At 41.6% G+C, this 25,513-nt stretch overlaps 1 protein-coding gene across 1 annotated transcript in view; it reads left to right on the top strand.

The window, feature by feature from the left end:
* The window catches only part of LOC307043152 (uncharacterized protein), a 117,826-nt gene that overhangs the window by 74,852 nt on the left and 17,461 nt on the right, over positions 1–25,513 (top strand). The gene's annotated exons all lie outside the window — the stretch shown is intronic.

Genomic DNA, 25,513 nt, shown 5'->3' with positions numbered 1-25,513 from the left:
GACCTAAAACGCTGTCGATAGGCCTCTGGCACCAGTTCATATGCTCTAAGTACCGCCGATTTTATCTTACTATAACTAGAGCTATCCTCAAAACATAGGGAGGAATATGCAGACTGTGCTTTTCCTGTGAGAACACACTGAAGCATCAGTGCGCAGTCTGCATCAGGCCAATCTCTAGCCCTAGCTACACGTTCAAACAACAAAAAAAACGTGTCAGGATCACTTTCATTAAAGTGCGGCAGCAAGCGCAGGTTATTAATGTCAAAACGATGAGACCTGGGCACCTGCTCACCCTGCCCTTCACCATCTCTGAGAATAGACAGGCGATGTCCCTCCAACTCTATCTTGGCTTTCTCAGATTCTTGCCGTATCCGCTCCACTGTGATTTCCTTTTCAATTCCCAACGCATACTTTACTCTGTCATGTTCCAGCTGCAACAACAACAATTCCTTCTGCTGCTCAAAAGAAAGTGCACTAGCCTGAAAAAGAGGTTTTGACAAAACCCCCTCTTCCTTTGCAGCAAACACTCCTGTCTCACTCAATGTCGACACTATAGAGTCTTTGATGTTCCCCTTCATCTTCCTATCACCGACAATAGTCACCGAGAAATGCTCAGCAATCAATAGCAGCTGGTCTCTTGAAAAAGTGCCAAGAGACTTCTGAGACGGAGCTTCAATAAATGCCTCTACGTCAGCCATATTAATTTAGACCGGGACCTCACCGGAATACAAAACCGAACCTTTTAAGCCGAGAGAAGAAAAAAAAAAAAAAAAAAAAAACGGATCAATACCACAACGTTTGCTATGCGTCCAAAGTGGAACAACACTAACTTATTGATTGGAGTTTCCCCATTAACTGTTAACATCCCACTGACTAATCTCCTCCCTAGTCTTCATGCAGTTACTTGTGGTGGGTATTTATGCACTGGAGACCGCTGGCCCAGCAAAGCGACTAGCAGGCTAGCAACACTACTGAGACCACGGCCATGCTCCCAAGCCGAAGCTTCAACCACTTTCTCCGCAACACTACACACCCCGCTCAACAATCCCAAGGGAACAGCCGCTTAACCTGCCAGGGAAAACTCTGCACCGCTCCGCACTGCTCCACATACAACGCACCCGTGTCAACGAGAGACAAAGGAAAAATAAAGCAACCAGCTGATCACGGCTAAGAACAACTGGCAAACCCTGTCCTGAAATATAATGCAAAACAAATCAAAGCCTCACAAAGTGATCTAATCAGTCCCCAAACAACGATCTGAAATCTAATGTCCTTCCCACAATGAGCCGAAACAAAGAAACCGGCCGCCCTGCACACGCGCTCCCAATAAACTTTATACACGCGCACCAACTCCCAACACAAATCTTACCTATCCGTTGTTGTATCACAGATAAAAGAAGTGGACGAGCCCCCATCTGTCATGGCCTGGCTCTTGGCCATATCAAAAAGCGTGGGAAGGACAAGAATATGTATATAAAAAGGTATTTATTTGGCAAAACGTAACGTGGCCAAAAAACAAACATAAGGCAAGGCAAAATAAGAATAAGCGCCGCTGCTCTCCGAGGTCCAGTCCTCTGGCGGGGAGAGACCTCGAGGCTCTGGCTCAGGCCTTTTAATCCTCCGGTGCGAGCTGTCAGGTGTCCTCAATCAGTGCGTCAGGTGTCCTCAATCAGTGTGGGCACAAGCAGAGGAGGATCATTAAAGGGCCCTACGCACCATAGGAGACCTCCAAGCAGGGGTCGTCACACTATTCAGTAGTTGGAAATACTACAACTACCATCTACGACCAGTGCCCTTGTCATCCAGAGACTTAAAACGACCTTTGCTAGGTTCGGAATTCCTGAAGAGGTTGTGAGTGACAATGGTCCCCAATTCTCCAGTGCAGAATTCCGGGCGCTGGCACAGAGGTTGGACTTCAGACACATCACGTCTAGTCCTCACCATCCTCAAGGAAACGGTCATGCAGAAAGAGCAGTAAGAGAATCCTTCGTCAGGAAGATCCAGTGATAGCCCTTATGTGCTATAGATCCACTCCCTGTACTACCACAGGAGTCAGTCCAGCAGAATTGCTAATGGGGAGAAAGATCAGAACGACGCTCCGGACATTCGAGAAAAATCTACGGCCTAAATGGCCTAACAGACAGATTGTCAAACAAAAAGACACGAGTGAGAAAGAAAAACAAGCCTTTTATTACAACCGACGACATGGTGCCAGGCATCTACCAGCTCTACAGCCAGGAGACACAGTCTACACCAAGCTCGACAACGAGAAGTCCTGGAAGACATCAGCAATCGTCTCAAAAGAGTGTGTTACTCCGAGGTCTTACCTCATTAACACACAAGGAGGTGCAGTGCTGCGGCGGAACCGACTTCATCTCCGGGCAGAACCAACTTCCCGACCTGCAAAGCACATCCCACTAACACCAGCAGAGAGTGCTGTGGCGATTTCCCATCCTGTAAGCGCCAACACACCAGAGACTGTTACCCTGAAACCAAGTGAGGTGACAACCCATACACCAGCACCAGGACGTGTTCAGACCAGGTCTGGCCGTGTCAGTAAGCCGGCCACTAGGTTGGACTTGTAGACAGGAGTGTTTTGGGTGTTTCACAATGACCTCTGGGGGTGATTGAGAAAAAAACACCTATGGCCTTTGGGGGGGAGAAAATGAATAGGGAAACACAGGTGGACTTTGAGTCAGCTGAATTTTGTGTTCTGTTTATTGTGAATGTTATGCACACATGTGATATTACTGCTGCAATGTTTAGAAAAAAAAACTCCCATCTTGAATTTTATTTTATAACAGCACTACTGAAGGTATTGGTTACCCATCTTTATTAACATAATCTGTGAAGTTAATCTGTATTCATAGGACACTTTTGGTTAGTCAGTACGACTGAATGAACATTTGCTATCACAGTTTGACTGTTGTTTACTATTACAGGATGATGCTGACTAATCTGTCAAAACTCTTTACAGTTATTTAAAATTAAATAACTAGAAAAAAGGGGAGATGTCACATATGCATACAATGCATACAGAGCACAGAGTTAAGGCTGTTATGACAGTGTTGCGACATGCTTTACGGCATGCCATGTAAGCCCGCCAGTCGTGTTGTTGCTGCCTTCTGTAGTGTCTTGACTTACTGTATAACAAACCTGAGTCGTGAAAGATACTCGACCCTCGATCATTCTACAGACCCCACAAACGATAACGGATCCCAAGGTGGATAGATTTGCAAACGAAACGCTCTGGGGGGTCAAATGGCTCTGTGTAATCGTCTCTATGCGATAATTTCCCGATCGATGAAGCCATAGCCCCGCCTCTCCCCACCTCTGCTGCTCACTGCTGTAGCATGGTCAGTAGCTACTGCTACTGCTACTGACCATGCTACAGATGTTAGTACAACATCTACAGCTCGACCATGCTACAGATGTTAGTGCAAAATCTACAGCTCCTCTACCACAACCATCAGCAACAAGTGGACATGGAGAATTAAATGAACTACCGCATGTTGCTAAATCCACCGCGGAACATAAACAGAAGGGCAACCATGCTCCGGGGTCTTCTTCGCTGCTTTTGGTGTATTTTGTGGCGGAAGTTAAAGCGCCAGTTACAGGCCCGGCATATGTACTACAGCGTGTACAGCGCTTTCAAGTGGTCTCGTGTGGAAGTACAGCGCCACTTACAGTCCCGGCATATGTACTACAGTGTTTCCAGCGTTCTCGTGTGAACAGACACGTCAAATGAAACGAATACATGTGAATGGAATACTTTTTTGAAAACGCATACTGTGCATAAACGCAAACGTTCCCGTGTGAGCAGCACCTCAGAGTCTTGTCTTCCCCTGTGTTCCTTGTCGGTTCATTGTCTTTCCTGTCACACTTCATTTTTGTCACGGTTAGTTTTGTCTGGATGCTACCTCGCGTTACTTACTCTTTGGATTACCTCGTGTTACCTACTTTTTGGATTCAGGGTTTTGTTAAGTATTTTTCATTGTCAACAGCATTTTTTTGTTAATGAAGCTCGCTTTTTGTTACATTTTGAAACCTGCTTCCCTTTTAATCGGCATTTGGGTCCTACCTTTTCCCGAACCTTAACAGTTTCTATCAGTTGGAGTGTCAGCAGTGTCTTTAGTGTCAAAGACAAGACGGCAAGATGTGTTACCCATTATTTGTAATGACGGCAAGATGACTTCCAATTCGGCAATTTTAACACCTCGAAGATACATTATGCACATGTTATTGTCCATATGTTTGGCACTGATAGATGCAGGCACCTATGGAAAGAAAAGCTGCAAGTGACATTTGGTAAATGACGCAACAACCTCAACACCCCCAGGGTGTCGGTGGCTAATGCTGTCGAGTGCATACTCAAGCAGGAACACTTAGGGTCAAGGAAATTACGAAAGACAAAAATAAAGTTAAATAAATGAAATTGCTTCTTTGATTTCAGGTCAACTCTTTTCTAAATGCTTGATTGAAAGTATTTTTTTTTGTTTTGTTTAATCAGATGTGTTTTTTAAGGTTACATTGTTCAGCTCTTTTGGGCATTTTAAAATAAAGCAAAACTATAAAGAACCTGAAACAAAAATGCCCTTAAATACAAATGCAAAATTGTCAGTTTAGACGGAAACTATTAATGTGTCGTATACTTCATTATCTCCAGTGTAGCCATATTAGAGAAATCTGTGTTTCCAGTGGATATTCCTGTCGAAACCCCTTAAAATATAACATATTTGGGTAATTTCTTTATATAAAAAAAGAAGAAGTTGGTGATGGTGAAACTATTCTTCGATTGCACAGAGGAACTTTATTTATATTTTTGTTTTTTTAGTGGATGTTTACCGGAGTAAGACAGACCGTTCTGCCACCGCTGCCGTTGCTGACAAGGCCGCTAGCCTGGCTCAGACTGAGCCAGTAATCCTTTAGTAAGAGCCGTTAAACCACCACAGCTGCGACAGGCAAGCTGCCACCTCAAACCAACTGGACTGTTTCATGCCACACACATGGAGAACACACACAATCAAATATATACATCATCTATATAAAGACAAATAAACATACTGCTCTTTCTCTCTTATCCCTTATTTTCAAAATCTTATTGTGGATTTTATCCGCAGGTTGAGCTCCATTGTGTGTGTGTGTGCGTGTGCGTGTGTGTGTGTGTGTGTGTGTGTGTGTGTGTGTGTGTGTGTGTGTGTGTGTGTGTGTGTGTGTGTGTGTGTGAAAAATAGAGCATAACAGAGTTCATGCTTTGTGGTTTTTGTCGTGCTTTATGTAATGAAACATCCACGAGGGAAGTCTCTGTCCTAATTGTGTGTGTGTCTGTATGTGCAAGTGTGTATCTGGCATTTTAGAGAGATAACGAAATAAAAATAAAGGGGTAGAAGAGTGAGATTAGGGGGATAAGGGTAACCTATTTATTTATAAATGTTTAGAAACACAAACACATACACTTGGACCTGGGCCAGCAGTGCAACAGCTTGCCATGAATAATCAGCGAATGATACTGTGTGTGTGTGTGTGTGTGTGTGTGTGTGTGTGTGTGTGTGTGTGTGTGTGTGTGTGTGTGTGTGTGTGTGTGTGTGTGTGTGTGTGTGTGTGTGTGTGTGTGTGTGTGTGTGTGTGTGTGTGTGTGTGTGTGTGTGTGTGTGTGTGTGTGTGTGTGTGTGTGTGTATTCATAAAGAGGGATGGTTATCGGCTCGTGTAATCCCACTCAACAGGGAACATACACTCCTGGGACGGGACATTTTGTCTGGTGTGTGTGTCTCTGTGTGTGTTGGTGTGTGTTAGTAGGTGAGTATCTCTGGGACACAGAGGGTACTTGTTCCCTGAGTGGAGAAGAAAATCAGCACAGCAAAACACTAAAGGTTAGGTTTCACAGGACACGTACAAAGCTTTTGGCCCCAGTTTTGATTAAAGCTGTTGTGAAGGTTTCTGCATCATGTGTCTTTCTATTGTAATTACAATCTGTGTAGTTCTTTCCTACAAGCCCTTTTTCACATTGGCAACAATGAAGTGTTTTGAACCTTGAATATGAGCTGGATTGACTCAGTTTTGAGCTCATCTGTCATTTTGAAAAAGAAAATTGCTTTATGATTTGCATACAGGAGACAAAGCATGCTCATACTGTTTGATTATTTTTCCTTTTACAATATTAATGTTTTTTAATGGAGTACACCAGCAATAATACATCATTTTGTTATTTAGATCCTTGAAATGCACCATGTTTTCACCTTTTAATGTATAATTTCTGCCAAACGCAGATGCAAGACCGAAGCCATGGAGTCCAACTCATACCCTCCAAAAAATACATATATATTCTAAAATATATATACACTAAAATAACATACACATGGGATAATATTTTATTTGATGTTTTAACATATGTGTAGTAGTGTATTGTTTTATCTTGAATGTTCCGCGCTTACTCTGTAGCACTTTGGTCTGCATCTTGCATGAAAGGTGCTATAAATAAAGTGTATTATTTAAACGTGTTTTACCTTGCACTATGTTTTCTCTCAGTATTTATTATTTTGTTTGTTTCATTGTATGTATGGCAGAGCTTAGTTATTAAAATAACAGCTAACTTGGGAGCAGAAGCACTTTTTCTCTTCTCCTTCATTGTTCTTTACTGGGCCTATAATCCCTGCCCATATCCACTCATCTTTTTTTCAACGCATTTTAGAATGTACCTGGTCCAAACAACAGAGAAATACATACTGACACACTGAACAGAGAGCCTGTGTGCATGCAAGCACCATTAGGAGACAGGTTCATCAGTCTTTGTTAGCAGAGTTCTGGTAGCATTTGTGTCTCTAATTAGATGTGCGTGGTTTCTGAGCTTGTTTGGAGCAGATAACAAATTTGCTGATTATTGAGCTGGGGATCCATGATTGGATACGTTGACAGCATGGTAATGTGTGATCATTTTATTAGCCAGCTAGTTAACCAGCTGGTCTGTTACTCAGTCAGTCATTTAGTCTAAGATCCGGTTAGCTTGTCAATGAAACAGCCAATTAACCAGTCACTCTTCATTCATTCTGCTCCACTCAGAGGTTTACTCAAACAAACTGCCCTTTGTGTTTCAGATGTATGTTGAATTTGTGCGTACTCATGATGCCGGTTGCCTAAAGATAAAAAATAAAAATATCAATGGGGGCCATCTTAATTGAGTTTCATTTAATGACGCAAGCAGAACCAAACATAACAATTATAATCTTTAACATTTTTAAATATATACAAACCTTTTATTTGCCAGATTTGGTCAATACCAAAGCCATTCACATAAAGCGGAAGGCAACATGCACAATCTATCGTCTCTTATTGTTGACTGTCTCCTTTAGTGATCTTTACTAAAACACTGTGGTGTGATGAATCATTGCCTTAAAGTTTTTCAAAAAGTACTCTTCTTCTGTTGCCTTCTTTTACTAACCTTATTAAGTATTTATTTTGTCACTGCATTCCACTTGTTGCAGAGCAATAAAGTCTAGGTCAGGTCACATTATAAGGCTGCAGATTGAAGTTGAATAACTATCGGCTGAAAATCAAAGAACAGTAGTGGCGGATATGCAGTGTTTTAGCTGCTGTGTATTGGCAGAGACAGTTCGGTAACTTTTCCATTTGGACACAACTGCTGTATGAAACTTGTTTAATAACAATGATGAACATCCAATTGCTTACTTTCTTCATTGAGCTGCCAGTTTAAGTTGGCATAAGTGTCCTATGCTGTTTTGTGTGCTGATTTTAAATGCAGCGGAAACCACGCCCAACCAACCAAACCTCATATTACATTCATTTAGCATGAATAATGATACCCAACAGGCACCTGTAATATTCCTTACATGTAATCCAAATCTATTGTAAAAACAAAACAATATTCAAATGAAAACCTTATAACTGAAAATGACCTTTTAGCTATTGTAATTGCCCCTTATTATTTAGAGTATGAATTATCTAACAATGAAACTGCAAAACAAAGACAAATTAAATATTGTATTCTTCCCCTGCCTGCTCAAGTCCAATTAAAAATATACAACTGACGAGTTTAGTGTGCTTTAAATGAAATCAAATATCACTATTTGTAGTTTTTAAACACTAAAAGCAACACTAATGTACAGTATAGGGTGACCTTGATAAAACCTATGCTATATGAGCAATGCTGAACCATAATAGACATAATTGATGACACCAGAGGTGAAAGTGAGACAGCCCTCTCTTTCCTCCAGGCCTGGGAACATCAGTGTTTAACATTAAAATCCTACAAAAACCTTAAACCCTCGCTTCATGCTTCTCTTAGCCCTCCCCCTCCTTTCCTTGCCCTTCTCAATCCATCCTAGTCTCCTCTGCTATTTCTGGGCCAATTAAAGCTGTTCCTCTGCCCGTTTCTCAGATGGCCGAATGGAGTGAAAGGCCTTCAATCCCAGAGAGAGGAGGGTAAGGATACATTCACAGCAGGTCATTGACAAAAAGAGGGGGAGAGGTGTGAGGTACACTGTCTGAGAGAAGCATGTAGAAAAAGAGAAGCAGACAAATGGAAAATACCCGGACCACCTATACAGTACCTCCTCTGACCAGACTACTCTGGATTTATTACTTTAATAACAGAAACTGTTCAGAAGTTTTGAAATCCACACAGTTAATACAATGATAGACAAACATGCTAATGTTTATAGAAATACTATAATACTATCTACAAATATATGGGCTTTGTAAGAGATTAAACTGTGCGAAAACCTCAAGTGAAAAATAATAATTTATACAGTTCTTTAAATAAATCATGTTTCTATCGCACATCCCAAAGAGATAGTGTGATCTGGGGTGCTGCAGTCCAACAATCTCTCTGCAAAGGGTGGATACAACTGTATTAGCCACATCATGATGTGAAACAGACTCGGGCATAACACAGTTTTTTAAAAACATTTTTGAACTATCTGCACCAAGTCTAAAACTGTATCCCTGGGGTATGCAACTAAATTACACTTGAACCTCGGAATCTGATTGTTCAAAGACATCCACATTTTTCATTTAAGCCAATTGGATCTCGTGTAGATCTCACTGAGAGGAAGTACCGGTATGTGCAATATAAATACCATTACCATCAATACAAAACACTCTCTGTTATATAACATGTGCAATATTATTAATAATGTTCTATAATAACATGCAATTACATATCTGCCACGACGCTTTTTGCACTATTCAATACCGCTCGTCCCTCTACAGTTTTTTACATTAAGCTATGTTACTTGTAGTCAGTTAATTGCTCTGTTTACTGCACTGTTAGTGTATAGTTTTATTATTATGCTGCTGTGTTCATTGTATCTTTGTAACTCTGGCACAACAATTTCCTTCGGGATAAATAAAGTCCTATCTAATCTTATCTTATCTATCTTATAGCCAAAATGTGTGTTTTATTCTAACCAGACACATCAGTTTGTTACCAAGAACCATCGAAGAAGCCATGATTGGAAACTCTAAGGAAAAGGGCAGGCCTTTTATACAAAAATATCTTGCAGGTAATTGGATAAACCATCATTCAATCAAAACCTTACCAAGGCCAGTCTGAAGAGGATCGAAAACATAATTCATATGAAGAAAAGCCCTCAGGGCCGTTTGCTCTTTTTCAAATGAAGAATCACTCTTTAGATTGAACTGATGTTATTGCAGAATCTAACGAATCCCTGAGGAGCGGCCATTGTTGTTTTGTATATTTCTTCTCTTGAGTATTCATTTCATGAACAAAGGATTTACTGAGACCGCACCTCAGACTTGTCTACATCAGAAAAAGTTTGTCTGCAAAATTGAAAAAATATTAAGTTTAGTGGTGACAATGGTGCCATCTCACAAACACAGGTTCTGAATCAATAACAGAGCTGTCGTTAACCGAACATTTGCTAAGCCTTTAATATGTTTATGTCAGCTGCACAATTATTAGCCTCAGCGAAGTTATTAGATGTCCATGAAAATATCCAGCTCTGGGAGACACTGACTAAAACACTCCCAGGTGATGATTCTTTAGCCCCCTTTAATATCTTAGATGGAGATGCAATCGATCCATAATCCCGTTCGGAGTGCTGAGGTGAGGATCTTCCCACAGTGAGACAACGATGTGTTATATAAAGCAGATTAATATTGCTGCCTTATTCAGACTGACTATAATGATTTCTCAACCTCATTTACAAGACACTCTGCTGCACTAAATGTGTTCGGTCTCTACAGTGGATTCAAGTTTGGATGTATCTCTGCTTACAGGGATGCTTGTGAGTGAGTGAAGGCGAGAATGAAGTATGTGTCTGTGTGTGTATGTAAATTCACCACATTAATATGTTCTCGCAAAAACCAAAATGCGTGCTAATTTTAATTCCATGCCTCAGTGGTTATATGTTGTGTTTTTTGCATGCTAGTTCAGGCTGAAGCAAGCATGTGAAAAATCATATTTCACATTGGTGATGCGGCCTCCCCACTTCAATTTCATGCAAATATGCACTTCCTGTTCAGCTCAGTATGTGACCAAATGTGGATACAAACATACAATTCACTGACAGGCAGGCAAAAGCACTTACAGGGATTCAAACATATGACTTTATGCTACATAAGTTTGGATTTGAAGACATTTCTAGCTTTACTTGAATGAGGGGCAGTTGTTTATACTATCTGAACATATATTTAAATGAAAAATTCTGGGACTAGTCTGGTCTATTAGCGACTTTAACCTCGAGTAGGCCCGAACAAATCAGAACCAGGACAGTAGAGATAAAGAATATGAGACTAGAGCAGAAAAGGAAAGAGCAAGGATGTGTATAATAAACTGGCCATGGTGGGTGGAGGACACACACTCAGTTCTATATGTGGGAATGTTGCTGTGTATGAACACAGCACCATGAGCAAATGCGAAGTGTGTACTATATGTGTGTGTTTAGTCAGTGGGTCAATATCAGTGGAGTCAGCCTTATCCCTGTGTAATCCAGCTACTCTGATAAAGGTGTTCTCCTATGTGTGTGTATGCATGTGAAAGTGTGAACACATACATGCACTAAGGCAACACACTTTATCCCTGTGTAATCCACTGACCCTGATAAACAGAAAAGGAAAGCGATATCTCAAAAAGGTTTGTGTGAGTTATGAATTCTTTAATTAATTAATGTTTCCCTTCCACTTGCATCTCCCTGTGAATGTGATTGCAATCAAGGACACAGATCAATGGTGAATAAACCGTGGGAAAATCAACATCAATTTGAACTGTACTTTAACAATTAACACATTCATCGAGCAATTATATTTGGAGGAAGTGCAGGATTGCTTTTGCTCTTGAATCTATGGTTTTATGTTGATTCATGGGTAAAGCATAGCATATTACTTTAAAAAGTGTTGGATGTTACATCACGCCATGCTTGAAATGCACTTCCAAAATTCTAAGGGACAAATAGATTCAGTATTGGTTAAGATTTTTTTGTATTTCCTCTAAAAAACTCAATTGTTAATCCATCGACCTAAAATATTTACAATTACAAATCATGTGTCAATTCCAGGGCTCGACATTAAGGACTGCCCAGTATTTAGCTCGGGCAATGAAGCCTCACCTGCTGGTTGCCCGATGGGGCAATCTATTATGCTAGTATCATGCAGCTCGCGGATCCAGTAATGAGTGACCCGACAGCAAAACTAAACATATCTATAACTAGTTTAGGTAGTTTGAGAGGTAATTAAAATAGCTACGTGTGATATCCTAACCTGAAGTGTGTGTTTTGTCCGCTCACTGCTGCATGTGATCATGCGAAGCTGCGTGTCGACTCGTCAGCAGCAGCTGATCTCTCTCTCCTGCCATTTTAGACTTCACTCGCGTTTATGTCCATATTGATTAGATCTAGCTAGTTCTAGCTAATGATAGGACTACCTGCTAAAAAAAAAAAAAAAGACACCTAAACAATAAGCTTCGCTATGCAACTGGGTGAGGCCACAAAGTATAGCGCAGCATTATGCATTTGTTTACATGCCCACCGGAACCCCGAGGCATTACCAACAGATCAACGCACAATCAACCCATACAGGACATCTCTTTCTCCACATTAAGTGTTCGACATTAGAATTGACTATTCTTGTCTGTCACATACTCTTCTTGTCTGTCACATAAGTGGCGCAACTGAAGCGGTATTGCGCTAAAGGGAAATTATTTTGACCGAAGAGATTTAGATTTGCCGGCTAAAGGGAACTCTGACGTCGCCATTTTGTGTGCTTCGCGGATGCGCTCGGCTCCTCTCAGCTCCTCTCAACTGCTGCTCGGGTCTGCTCGGTCAGCTTCCGGATGAGGAGGCATTCGTTCGACCAACTTACAGTAGATAACATTACAAACATTTTTAAATAATGTTTGTTTTGGCAGTTATAACTGAATGTAATGTTTTCTACTTTTTTACATCTGGGAAGGCATTTGCCTTCATCAGATGGAAAGTGTCTTGACCAACAACTATTTCGTACTATTTCGTATTTTCGCTATGCAGGGCATGCAAGAGAGCAAACACAAACAATAACAAACAAACAAGTGAAATTAAGAATACAATTGAAATTGTACAATATAATATTGTGGTGGTTCATCTTATAATTAAGTCTAGAATGCACCAGACAGCATCTACAGTAAGACCTGCACAAATCTAAATGTTCTAGGAGGAGGCCCCCCAAACCCTTCGTGCCATTTCGTCCGCGCGCATTTTTCAGGGCAACCTCTTGGGCTCAGAGCCATCTGTAAATTAGCTTAATGTCATGCACTGCAATTCAGATCATTGCTGCAGAAAATTGGTGCTCTCTCTTCTGATTTCCTAGTGTATGGATGGGGGTTTGGATTGGTCTTTGTTATTGTTATCACTTGTTTGTTGTTGGCTACAATAGCTCATTAGCAGTACACTGGCAAGATTACAATACATTCAATATTCAGCTGCCTGTCTGCCCCCCAACTCCCCAGCAGAGATCAGATCCCACCAGTTCTTCAAAACCTCCATTGGTTCTCCATTCATTAATGAATCGTGTTCAAATGTCTCCTCCTCATCTACAAAGCCCCACATTAACCTAACCACGCACCTCACTGACCTCCTGCAATGTCACCAGATATGGCAAAAGTACACACCTCCTTTACTCAAGTAGAAGTACAGATACTTGTATTTAATAATACTCTGGTAAAAGTAGAGGTCCTGACCACATTTCTTTACTAAAGTAAAAGTAAAGAAGTATGGGCTTCGAAATGTACTTAAGTAAAAAGTACCCATAACTACCATCTGTTTTATAGAGTAACTGACCTCACTTTATATTAATAGAACAATAATGTAATTGTTAGCTAATGAATGTTTCCATGCTGAACAACGGCAAAATGACAATATTTTCATTGGTCCCTCTTTTTTAGAGAAGACCAGGAAATTAAGGATACACGGGTCGTGTTCAAATCAATAGGCACGCAATGACTCTAAATAATAATGATCAGGCCACCAAGCGCAGATTAAAACTAAAGTAACGAACCTGTTTTGAAAATGTAAGAAGTATAAAGTACAGGTATTTGTGTTAAAAATGTAAGAAGTAAAAGTAAAAAGTCGTCAGAAAAATAAGCAGTGAGTAAAGTACTGATACCAGAAAAATGTACTTATCTACACTAACAAAGTAATGTACTCCATTACTTCCCACCTCTGATCGTCACACTTCTACCTGCAATGACCAATCGGCTGACTCCAACCTCCTTACCTCTCTCACCCAATCAAATCACCTCCCCCTCCCTCTGAAGCTCACTCCAACACCTCAGACATTCCCTTACATTCTTTTTATACAATATTGCAAATGTTCAGTCATCATTAGGACCGTGAACTACTTCTGGGTAACTTTAGTTCACACAACTATATCTCTCTCCAGGGAACTGTGACTTTGCTGTAGTTCTTCCATTGTGAAGTACCTGGCAGCTTGGAAGATTCTTCAACACTGCCTTTTCTCCGGGTTGTGTCTCCTCCCATGCCATCCGGCTGTCTGTCTGTTTCTGTCTGTACCCCTTGGATGGATCCAGCTGTATCTGTGTGTCAATCAAATGTTAAATCCAAGAAGCCACTGATCCAATTTTGACAAAACAGGAAGGGCACCATATTCTTGTCTAAAATTCCAGGTGCAAAACGTACTCAAACAGATGGTGAGGTGGATAGACACAGTTGGCCACATCAACGTTATGTGAGGATTGTTCTTTAGTCTACAAATAATAAAAACATATAACATACATAAATTGAACAAACAGATCAGTGGAAATATCTTCTCATCTTCCGGAAAACAAATCTCTTCCCACACATGGTGAATGGAACTGTCTGTCAAATTCCCTGCCCAATAAGTACTTTTACTTTTGGTACTTTAAGTATATTTTGATGCCAATACTTTTGTACTTTTACTTGAGTAACATTTTGAATTCAGGACTTTTACTTGTAACAGAGTATTCCTGAGTCTGGTACTTTTATGTAAGTGCAATATCTGAGTACTTCTCCCACCTCTGTCCCTGTGACATGAATCCACCAATAACAAGTATGGCAGTAATTGAGGAAACATACAAGAGTACTTCAAGCAGAGACACAAACACACACACACAATTGATTTGAATACAGATTGAAGGTGTTATTGTTTGGCGAGCAAACTCGCCAAAAAAGCATCCCACTCATTAACTATTTTTCCCAGAGCTAATCCTAAAATGTGAGAAAAATAACTACATGACTTCCTCCCCCGACACATTTGAACCAAACAGTCTCTAACTTTACACTCACACTGAGATTCTGCTGTCACTTAAGAGAGCCAGGATATTTCAGGGAGTTAAACTGACGCACTTGGAAAGTCAATGATGTCTTCAGGAGCCAAGGAGAAGACTGTCACAGTCACACACACACACAACACACACACACACACACACACACACACACACACACACACACACACACACACACACACACACACACACACACGCACACACTAAAAGAACACAAATCAAGCTGTGACAGTGAGAGAGAGAGCTTCGGTTGCCTCCACAAAGCAGGGAGCCACCTACAGCTGAACAATCCCACAGAAAAAGACTGACAAGATTGACGGCTGGAATTGGACAAAAATCAAAATGTTCATGGCGTTCAGCCCGTATGGCTTATATTTATGACTTCAAATATGATTCATGTCTTTCTAATTTCTCTACCTTTCTTTTACTTTCTTGGTCTTTTGTTCGTCTCCCTGCTTCTCAGCTGCTCCATATTGCTTCCCCTGTCTCCAACAGATTGTTGGGCTTTCTTTATGTCTTACATTGCTTTTCATCCTCTTTCTTCCATGTCCCTGGCTCCCGTTGTCTCTCTCTGACAAAGTTTGGTGAAAGCAGATAGAAAAATGGAGATGGAGGATTTAGCTGCATCAGATAGTGCTTTTTCTATGTTGCATTTAATTGTTTTAAGCCGCAAACAGATACATCTTGTTCCAAAATTGCAGAATTGTAGCTTAAACAAAGTTTGCTTTGAAAAAATAGAATGCTATTCAAATACATAATATGGGATTTTCTTTAAAGTAAATTCTACAGGACACAATTGTGACAGTCAAGATTGCATTTTTCTTTACACTGCTACGTTTGGATTCATCGATGAACCACTATTCAGACAAATTACTAAAGTTTGTTTAAAGTCGGTTGGATGTTGTTCTTGTTATCCCTGAAATTGAAATGTGACTTATTTTATATCAGAGCATTACGTTTGTGTAACCTGCACAGGAACCACAATTGTGGAACTAAAAGTGAAAGGATAAAGATCTCAGAAAAATAATACCGTTTACCATATTTCTGAAATAACAAAAATGTTGCAAGTTTCCCAACTCATCACATATTGCGCGAGTTGAATAGAAAGTCTTCAAAACTGCAGAGAAGCATCCGGAAAAAATATTATGTGGTGATGTTTTGCATTTAAGTGGAAATCTTTTCTCAGAAGATGTTATTGTTCAGATGCTTTTAAAAAGGATGACATTTCTTTAGTGTTGAAAATGAATTGAATTGTGTATGTATTTGTGTACCAGCATCAAAATAGTTTCGTTTTTTATTCTAAATGCATATTAAAAACATGTATATCTTAGTTGAGCCCCTTGTCACAGTTTCTCCTCCCATACCAAGGTTAAAGGGTTGATTAGTCTCATGTCACAGGAATGTTCCATACTTTGCCCCGATCTATCATGACGGCCAGACACACTCCATCTTATATTTTACATTATTCTGAAACAAAAGATGTGGTGGTGACAGAAGTGACATGTGAAGAGGGTTTGACCACACTGTATGTGAAATGTGACCGCTTCATTGCAGCTGGATGTAAAACACTCTCTTTCAAACACATTGCACTAAATACTCTGTTAAATACAACCATGTCTGAGAGCTCGGTTTTTGAACAGTTTTGGGTTGGAGACCTTATGAAAGCCTCAAGGTGGACAATAGAAACAAAATAAATGCCAATTCATGAGCCCAAGGTTGTAGGTGGACTGTACTGTTCCATTAATCAACTCTGACAACCAGGAATTTAGACTTTTCAAGTTATACCTGTTATCATTTCAGACCACAAAATCCATTGGGACCATTTCAGTCCAGCTCTGCACTTGTATCAAGAAAGAATATTTAATACAATGCTTAAAACACTTGGATCTAAATACAATTTGTGGGAAATATTAATTGAATAATATGACTAATATTATTACACTTTACACAGTGAACAGGACACTAATGCATGCTCGCCATAAGAAGGAGAAGCAAGCTACAGTATGTTTGCAAACCTGCAGCAGCTCAGTTATTAAACGCAGAAAATTGCAGTTGCAAACAAGGACTCTGCATAAAGTTTCACGGATAATATCTGTCAAATTTAAGCCATAAACTCATTTATACAGCACAACTTTAATGTTTTATAAAGTCATAATTGCCATTCCAGAGGACACAAAAACATTGTTTCCCTCTGCGGCGATAGAGGAATCTAAAAAAAGGACCGGAGCAATTTGCACATCTGCTCAACACAATTTGGTCCACTCTACCCAGGCACTAGTCTCTGAAGAGATTATTTTCCATTTGCATGCTTTTCATGTCAAACTCAATTGAATGACCACATAAAACACATTTAAAATTCATTTGTTTAAGGGGGGTATGAGAGAATTGCTACGAGAGATACAGAAGTTGGGGAAAGAGGGAGTTAGTCTCAAACAAGTTGTTGACAGTGAATATGAAATTTAAAGCCACTGTCAGTGTGTTCCTCTGAGAATCAAATTGAAAAGGGAACACAAAGCAGATTGCTTGTTTAAGCCAGTGTATTTTGATGACTGAATATCTACCAAACAATTACTGTGTATTGCTTCTGTCTCTGTCTCTCTGGAATTACTCCCTCTGGTTTTTGTTTGGCATAAATTACATACCATACATAATCAGGCACTCGTAATAATTGCATAGATTCAAATATTATTTGTATTAGTGAAAATAGAGTAGACCTAAAATTAACAACATTTCCAAGGAGCAATATGATATTTAGTGTAGCCATAGAGTACATACAATATCTAGATAAAGGCTGAAACATGGATATCTAACCTTATTGACTTTAAACTTTCCATATTTCAAAGTATAGTATTCGTCTCGCTACAGGAACACAGGGAGGCTTAGTTTGTCCTTTATCCGGGAGTTTATTATTCAGATCACAGGTTACTGTTGGCGCTAACCACGCCAAAACAATCCACTAACCCTGTCCTATTCTTACTCTCCGTGACGTCTCCCGCTAACTCTCTCCTAGCTTCCCGCGTCTCTCTCCCCAGGAATCTCCCTCTTCCAGCCCCAACCAACCAGACAATACTCTCCCACCCAAACCCACAGCTACAGGTCACAACAACCGTCCATCAAAACAGTGGCACGTTCACTGACACTCTGCAAAATGCAAACAAACTCTGAACAACAAACACATCCAACATCAACATTATAACCAGTCGGTTACACTTTCCCCCCTCCTCAAAGTCCCTCGTCCTCGAGGGAATAAACAAAGTCTCTCAGGTGGTTAGGGGGTCTGCGATTTCTCTGCGGCCGTGCCTGGTCTGCAGCAGGGCCCAGAGTAGGGCAAGGGAAAAAAGGTCCAGGTTGTGGGGAACCAGGCAAGGTCCCCGGGTCGTGAGAGGGGGGTTGGGAAGAAGAAAGAAGAGTGTCCCTAGCCCCCTGTGTCTCATCACCTGATCCTAGTGGTGTCGCTGTACCCCGATAGGGTTGCCAACCTGTCCCGGTGAAGAGCAACTATTCTCCCTCTCCGCTGCAGTCGGACAGATGACCTCACTCAGTCTCTCCAGAACCCTGCAGGGCCCTTCCCAGTTGCTGTCCAGCTTTGGGCATCTGCCCTTCTTCCTCTGTGGGTTATACACCCAGACCAACTCTCTTGCACTGAAATGCCGTCCTCTAGCATGCACGTTGTAGTTCCTCTTCTGCCTCGCCCCTGCACTCTGTAGCTGGCACCTGACAAAGTCGTGAGCAGACTGCAACCATTCCTGGAGTTTCCTGGCATATTCGAACACTGGGGGTCCAAAGGAGCGTTGGGGGGCAAGCCCATCATCATCTCAACCGGCGTGCGCATCTCCCTTCCTAACATGAGGAGGGCAGGATAGCAGGAAGTGGAATCTTAGGTCGCAGACCGGTACGCCATCAGCACGAGGGGGACATGGGCGTCCCAGTCTCTTTGGTGTTTTGCCGTCACTATGGCAAGTGGATAAAGGGGTGTGGTGCGGGTCTTATGGGATCCCAGTTTTTCGCACATAGCCTTAAACACTCGGAACTCAAAGTTCTGGCCCTGGTCTGTGTGTATGACTTCAGGCCCCCTTAACCTGCTAAACATTCCCTCCACCAAAGCGTCCACAATAGTCTCTGCCTCTTGATCTGGTAGGCTGTATGCCTCAGGCCACTTAGTGAAGTAGTCCATGGCTGTGAGGATGTAGCGGTTCTCTTTTTCTGTGCAGGGAAAGGGCCAAGAACGTCGATCCTGACCATCTGGAAAAGTGAGTGTACCCCTCTTTGGATCAATGACACAGTCTAATGTCCCAAGAACATCCAGCCCCAGGATGCAATCTTCCAGGTTTGCGACCCACACTGGGCAGCGAACAGACTTCTTCCCCACCCCCATTGTCACAATTGTCTCTCCCACCATCGGAGATTGTTCCCCGGTAACTGTCTGTAATTTCACTATGGTGGGGCAAATAGTTGTTTTATTTCTCACCGTTTCAGGCTTCACCAGGGTTGCTGTAGAACCTGTGTCGACCAGCGCAAACAAGACTGTTCCCGCAATAGTCACTGGGGCATACCAGGAGTCCTCAACCCAGGTTCGGCCCAGCCTGATGATTCGCTCAGGCTGGCCGCCAGCCTCTTCTGTTGGTTGTAACACTTCTGCTTGGTTAATGCACTGCGACGTGGACTTGAAGAGACGATTTGAAGGGGGACGGGACACATCATCAGGGGTCCGCATTGTCCCGGTTATGCAGACCCAGCCCCGTTTCCCTGGTTAGCTGTGCTGTGAGGGCAATCTCGAACCAGATGGCCAGGCTGTCCACACCCCCAGCAGATCCTCTGGCGGGGTCTCGGAGACTGCTCCTCTCTTAGCGTGGTGGCACAAGCTGTGTCAATTTTTACACCCAGGCCGGCTCTGCTGTGTTCAGCTCAATACCACATGCGGCGCTCACCTTCGGTGTGTGGTCAAGCAGTACTGTACATAGCATCTCTCTCTCTGTGGCTAGCTCCAAAGCCTCCTGTAGAGACACAGGGTGGGCAAGCAAAGTCTGTGTACGCAGGTCGGCTGGTAGTGGGCCCTGGAGGAAGTAGTCCCGGGCTAACTCACTCTGGATAACAGGAGGCATGTGAGCATAGGTGCGGTGAACCAGCCCGTCGTTGGCGAGCTCCCTCAGCGGCTCCCCAGGCCGACGCTTGCGGCTACACAGTTCAGAGCAGAGCAGGCTAGCTGCAGAGCATAGTCCAAAGCGCCTCTTTAAAGCTCCCACCAAAGCATCATAGTCACTCCTATCATCAGGGTTAAGTAGCAGCAGGCTGGTTAAAGCATCCCCAGTAAGGCACATTGCGAGATGGAGGGCCTTTTCTTCAGCAGACCACCTGCCAGCCTTGGCTAGCAATTCAAATTGTGCCTGGAATGCTTGCCATCATACCTGGGAGTTTTCATAGATGAGGGGAGGGCTTCTATGTGCTGCTCAGTGTGTTGACTCGCACCTGCCCTCTTTGTCTCTGTTTTCCCGCGTGTGGCGTCTCTATCGGGGGAGTAGCCAGAGCAGTCGAAGCCAGCCTCAGCGGCCATTCTCATTATCATTTCAGAGTGCAGAGTGTACAGGGTGAACAGAGTGGGCCCGAGGACCGAACCTTGAGGGACACCACAGGTTAGTTGGAGATGGTCCTGAAGCTGGGCGGCAACTACATGTCTAACTGTCTACCAGCATGTCATGCAATCATTGGCTGTGGCACAACAAGTAGTTTGTACAGAATAGGAAAGACAACAGCATTCACCAAACTCAAGACCCATCTCAGCGAGCTCAAAGACCTGGCCCATTTTGGACTCTGCCAGCTTGGAAGAGTCTTTCAACAACATGTGCAAAGAGCAATGTTTCAGACAGCGATATGGTGTCACAGCCCTAACCCTTGTTATGGAGTCCCATTGGCAAGGGGTGGATTGTCAGAGATGGGGCCATTCAACCATTGCTATTTACAAAAACCCCAGCACCTACAGAATTGAGAGACATTACTCACTTGTATTGCAAAGATGCAAAGTGTGGAGAGAGTGGAAAGTGCCAGTGCCTCTCTGTTGGCCTTCCCTGTACATAGTTCTGCACCTGCTGTGCAGAATGTCAAAATGTGTCCGCTAATGTTTCTGAGGAACCTGACATTTAACATTATATTCTAGTATCTATATACTTGACCTCTCACATAATTATTTGATGATTTTTATACTGTACTTTGAATTAAGGTTCCAGTTTCAATAAAACCTGTACTATTTACACCTATGTTTTAGAGGCTTGCAATTTAGAACTAATACACTTTATTGTATTGAGTTACTCATATTCTGACTATTTGGTGATGTAGTTCAGCCACCTGGTATTTCCCTCTCCAAACATAATGATCATCAGAGGGAGCATTCTTAACTTATAGGCTATTGTACCACTTCTCCCCCATTCGGAATGTGACTGTATCAGAGAAGAGGCCTATGTCTAAAGAAATCTCATTTGCAATAGAACTGTATCAGATATTTCCATACAACTACTGGTTAGTGTTCAATAGCACCCTAGACAATTCAGTAACTGTATATGTTTTAGGGATTACTGTTTTTCTGATAAATGAGAGAAAAGTGATTGAGCCCTATGTTCCTATCACCAAAAAGTACAATTTCCGTCTAAACTAAAGCTAAGTTTACAGGACTATAATTCAGTATTCTTTTAGTTAAATAATTGTCTGACTATTTGGTGATGTAGGACAGCCACCTGGTTCATACCTCAGCAAATCTGAAGAGGATAAGATTGGCCATTCTCAGGTTATGGGCCTTTTTGGTCACTTTTCCCATATTCGGCCTGCTAATTTGTCTCTTTTTCAGGGATTGGGGTAGTTCTAAAGAACACCCAAAAAACATTTTTTCCCCCAAAATACAACAATCAATTTCATTAATGGGAGACCCTAAAGATAAGAAAAATCATTGTTGTCATACCTCGAAAACTAAAGCCTTTTTTGAGGACTTGCTGCTGGACTACTAGCCTCCCGCAAAGAACACACCAACTATGCATGGCTCAAGATTGCGACGGCACTGGATCCATGTTTAAAAGACTTAAAGAGCCTGCCCAAGACAGACAGAGAAGCGGTGTGGACCACACTTGGAGGCATGCTGCGTTCACCACCCAGAAGATCTCCACACACTGAAGATAGGCCACCCAAGAAGAAAATGAACATTCTTCTACAGATGGGCTCAGATTGAGAATCGGAGGAAGAGGTACAGCCTGACAGATCCATACACAGGTACTGTACAGAGCAGAGCCCACCACTAGTATGGAGGACTGTCCCTTGCAGTGGTGGTCATCTCATGCAGGAGCCTATGACAAACTGGTCCCACTGGCTCGCAAATATTTAGCCACTCCTGCATCCACAGTTCCATGTGAAAGACTCTTCTCAGGTGCAGGTCACATTGTGCAAAAGAAGCGGTCAGCTTTACTCTCAGAAAATGTGGACAAGTTGGTTTGCCTCAGCAACTGGCTGAAGAGGGCCTGTAATTGTAATTGTAATTGTAATTGTAACACATGTAATTGTGTAGGCCATGTTGTGTTGGCCATGTTCTTTTGGTTTGATATATAAAAAAAAGAGGTTTCATTCAAATAAGATAAATGGCTATTGGCTAAGTTGGCCAGTAAGTGTGTTAAAGAAAGAATGTTCTTAACAACACCATCCTATTTTGTTTAGAGCAGTGGTTTTCAACCCTTTTCATATCAAGATCCATTATTTGTTCTGCATTTGTTCCACGGACAACCATTTGATGAGATTTAGACTCTCAGACCCAAGACTTAGAATATTTTGTTATCGTTGGATACGATTTTGTCCACAATTCCATGCTGTATTGATGGATTGGTTATAATAAACATACTGTATGTTAAATGGATATACCCGCCTTCTTTCATTTATCTTTCCATTCCCATAACAATATACATAAAGAAATGGCATATTTTGGACATAGTTCGAATGGTGATTAATCATGATTAATACATTTTTAAGCTGTGATTAATCTGATTAAACATTTTAATCGTTTGACAGCCCTAATTTCTAGATATTCCGGTAGAGAAGTACCCCTTAGGCAAGAAGTTTAAAAAGATGCAGCTAGCTACATTATGTCATTTTTCACAGGCAAAGTCAGTTGTGATGTTGAACCAGTAATTGATAGGAAAAGGAAACCCCACCCACACAGTGCTGCCTCTGATTCAACATGCTAAGACATAAAGAGAGATTCTTTCCCTCCAATTATAGACCCCACCTGGAGCTCATTCCTGCTAGATTCAAGTTTGTAGAATAAATAAAGCTCTCTCGTTCTCCCCTACTCCCCGAGGTGATGCTGTTCCCTTTGACCAGACTAAAACTCCGGCATCTTTCAGTTCCCGAGATTTAAAAATGTCAGCGAGTTGGTGACAAGCTTCATTTTCACTTCAAGATTGCTCTTCCACCTTGATCTTCTACGTTCCTGTCAGCATGACGGTTGCACAGAAGAAGTAAAGCACGTGGAAACTCTATTAATGATGTGATCAGCCTTTCAGGAGAAAGTCTCTTTGGGATCCAATTTAAATTTAACAAGTCTCCTAGTGGGGTAACAGGGAGGGGTTGAGCTGCGGTGAAAACAAGTCACCTGGGGATCGATGGGAACATGGAAGATAGGTTACAATACGAAGAAACAATAACACATTCCCCACTTCTGGGGAGATAGGAAGAACTGATTCATCTGAGCTTGAAGTGAGGCTTGGTTATTTCGACAGTGAAAGGTTTCAACTTGTTTTTTTGGGATCAGGAACATTACGTGTTTGTTTGAGGAACCCAAGGAAATGTTGGTGAACCAAGGGAATCAATTCATTCATCATGATTTAAGTCATTTTGAAAAAACTAAACATTTATTTCCTCAATTGAGAGAATATTTAAAGTGGAACTATCATGCTATATTTGAATAATATAGTGTAGGACCAATGCCATAAGGCATATTTATACCAAACAGATCATGCATTTTAACCATTCCTCATTTCGCTCAATTTAACACTGTCTTTTCATGGGCTGATTCTGTGAGAACAGCACCATCTACAGGCCTGGCATATGTACTACAGCGTCTCCAGCGCTTACGAACAGCAATGTCCGTGGCTGTCTCCTCCTGATTGGTGGAGTTGGCCCAATAGCCGTAGCGCCACTTCTGTGACGTCAGAGAAGTGTTCAAATCTGGATCAGCCTGTATCAGCTCCGTTGCAGCCCCTTTTTAAGAGATTTGGGTATGGAGGAAAATAGAGAGGGTTGTGTTTGCTGACACTTGGTGAGTTCCCTGGAACACCGGGGACACATATTCATGTATAAAAGACGTACAAAAGTGCATTTTGCATGATAGGTCACCTTTAAGATTTACAGTAGCAACATCTTCTAAAATGGCAAATAATTAATGAGTAATACTGAAGTGATTATCAGACATTTTAGGAAATGTGCTTAGTCTATTGCTTCATTGCAGAGTTAGATGAAAAGTTTGATGAGACGTGAAATGTGAGATGTGTCAATAGATACACGTATGTAATTGATGCCAACATCCAGGTAGCTCAGCATAAAGATAAGAAACATGTAAAAGGAAGAATAGTAAAAAAAAAAGGTAATATAATCCAACTGACATCACCCCCCCAGTTTATGATAAATGTCATCATGCAGTCGCTGTTATAGCACATTCTAGTTTGTTTTACATAAGATAAGCTGTGAGGAGACAGGAGTCATTTAGTACGTTCATTTATTCTCAGTATGGAAGAACATTAACACAGGTCCATTTTCAAAATAATGACTGACTATAAAAACATTGGTCCGTACATTTTAATTGACATTTTAAATTGGTTGCACAGAGTGAATTAATCGTCAACCCCTGTAGTACTCATTGTACAATGGAGCCGCTAACATTCATTTTATAGCTTTTGAGGTGCTCAGTTAGGTTGAATCATAATAAATACAGTTTCTCTGGGGAACTGCAAGGCAATTACCACTCATGTTCATTTGATTGTTATTATTTGTGAATTTGGTAAACACTTCAGCCTTTCATTTTGACAACATTTCTACATTCAACCCTCTCAGCACCCCTCCCCTTATTTTTCGTCTGTTTGAATGACGAAAAGTAGGAATAAGTAAAATACTAGGACACCAGAGTGTGAAACGTTTTATACGGAGGAACTGGACTCCTACTAAGACTCACTTTTTCTATTTTAATATTTCCTCACTGCTACAATTTCAAGTTTGGTTGACTGGCAGGTGTGAGCGTTCACACTTATAAAGGTTACAGGGAGTCTGAAATCTGCCAAGTTTATTTTTTCTGAAGTAGATGTCTGTCAAAATGACTGGCTTATATGCTCGCACACGCACACACACACACACACACACACACACACACACACACACACACACACACACACACACACACACACACACACACACACACACACACACACACACACACACACACACACACACACACACACACACACACACACACACACACATTGAGAGAGGCAGCTACTCAAACACACTGCTCTGTTATCCCAGCCTGTCATATGTTTATTCTTCACCCTAAAGCAGAAGTGTACATGCTAAGCTGGTCAAGACATCACAAGCTGCTACGTGCTGCAACAATGTTAATCTAGTGATAGTATATATTAGTGCCTGCTGAGGGTATTGAAGCCTACAAATGAAGCTACTGTATACACCACAGAGAAACAAGCAAGGTATTAATGTAGACTTACATT

The sequence above is a fragment of the Notothenia rossii genome (assembly GCF_949606895.1).
Source record: "Notothenia rossii genome assembly, chromosome: 6".
Lineage (NCBI taxonomy): Eukaryota > Metazoa > Chordata > Actinopteri > Perciformes > Nototheniidae > Notothenia > Notothenia rossii.
The sequence above is the reverse complement of the archived record's forward strand: the minus strand, read 5'-3'. Positions and strand labels throughout refer to the sequence as shown.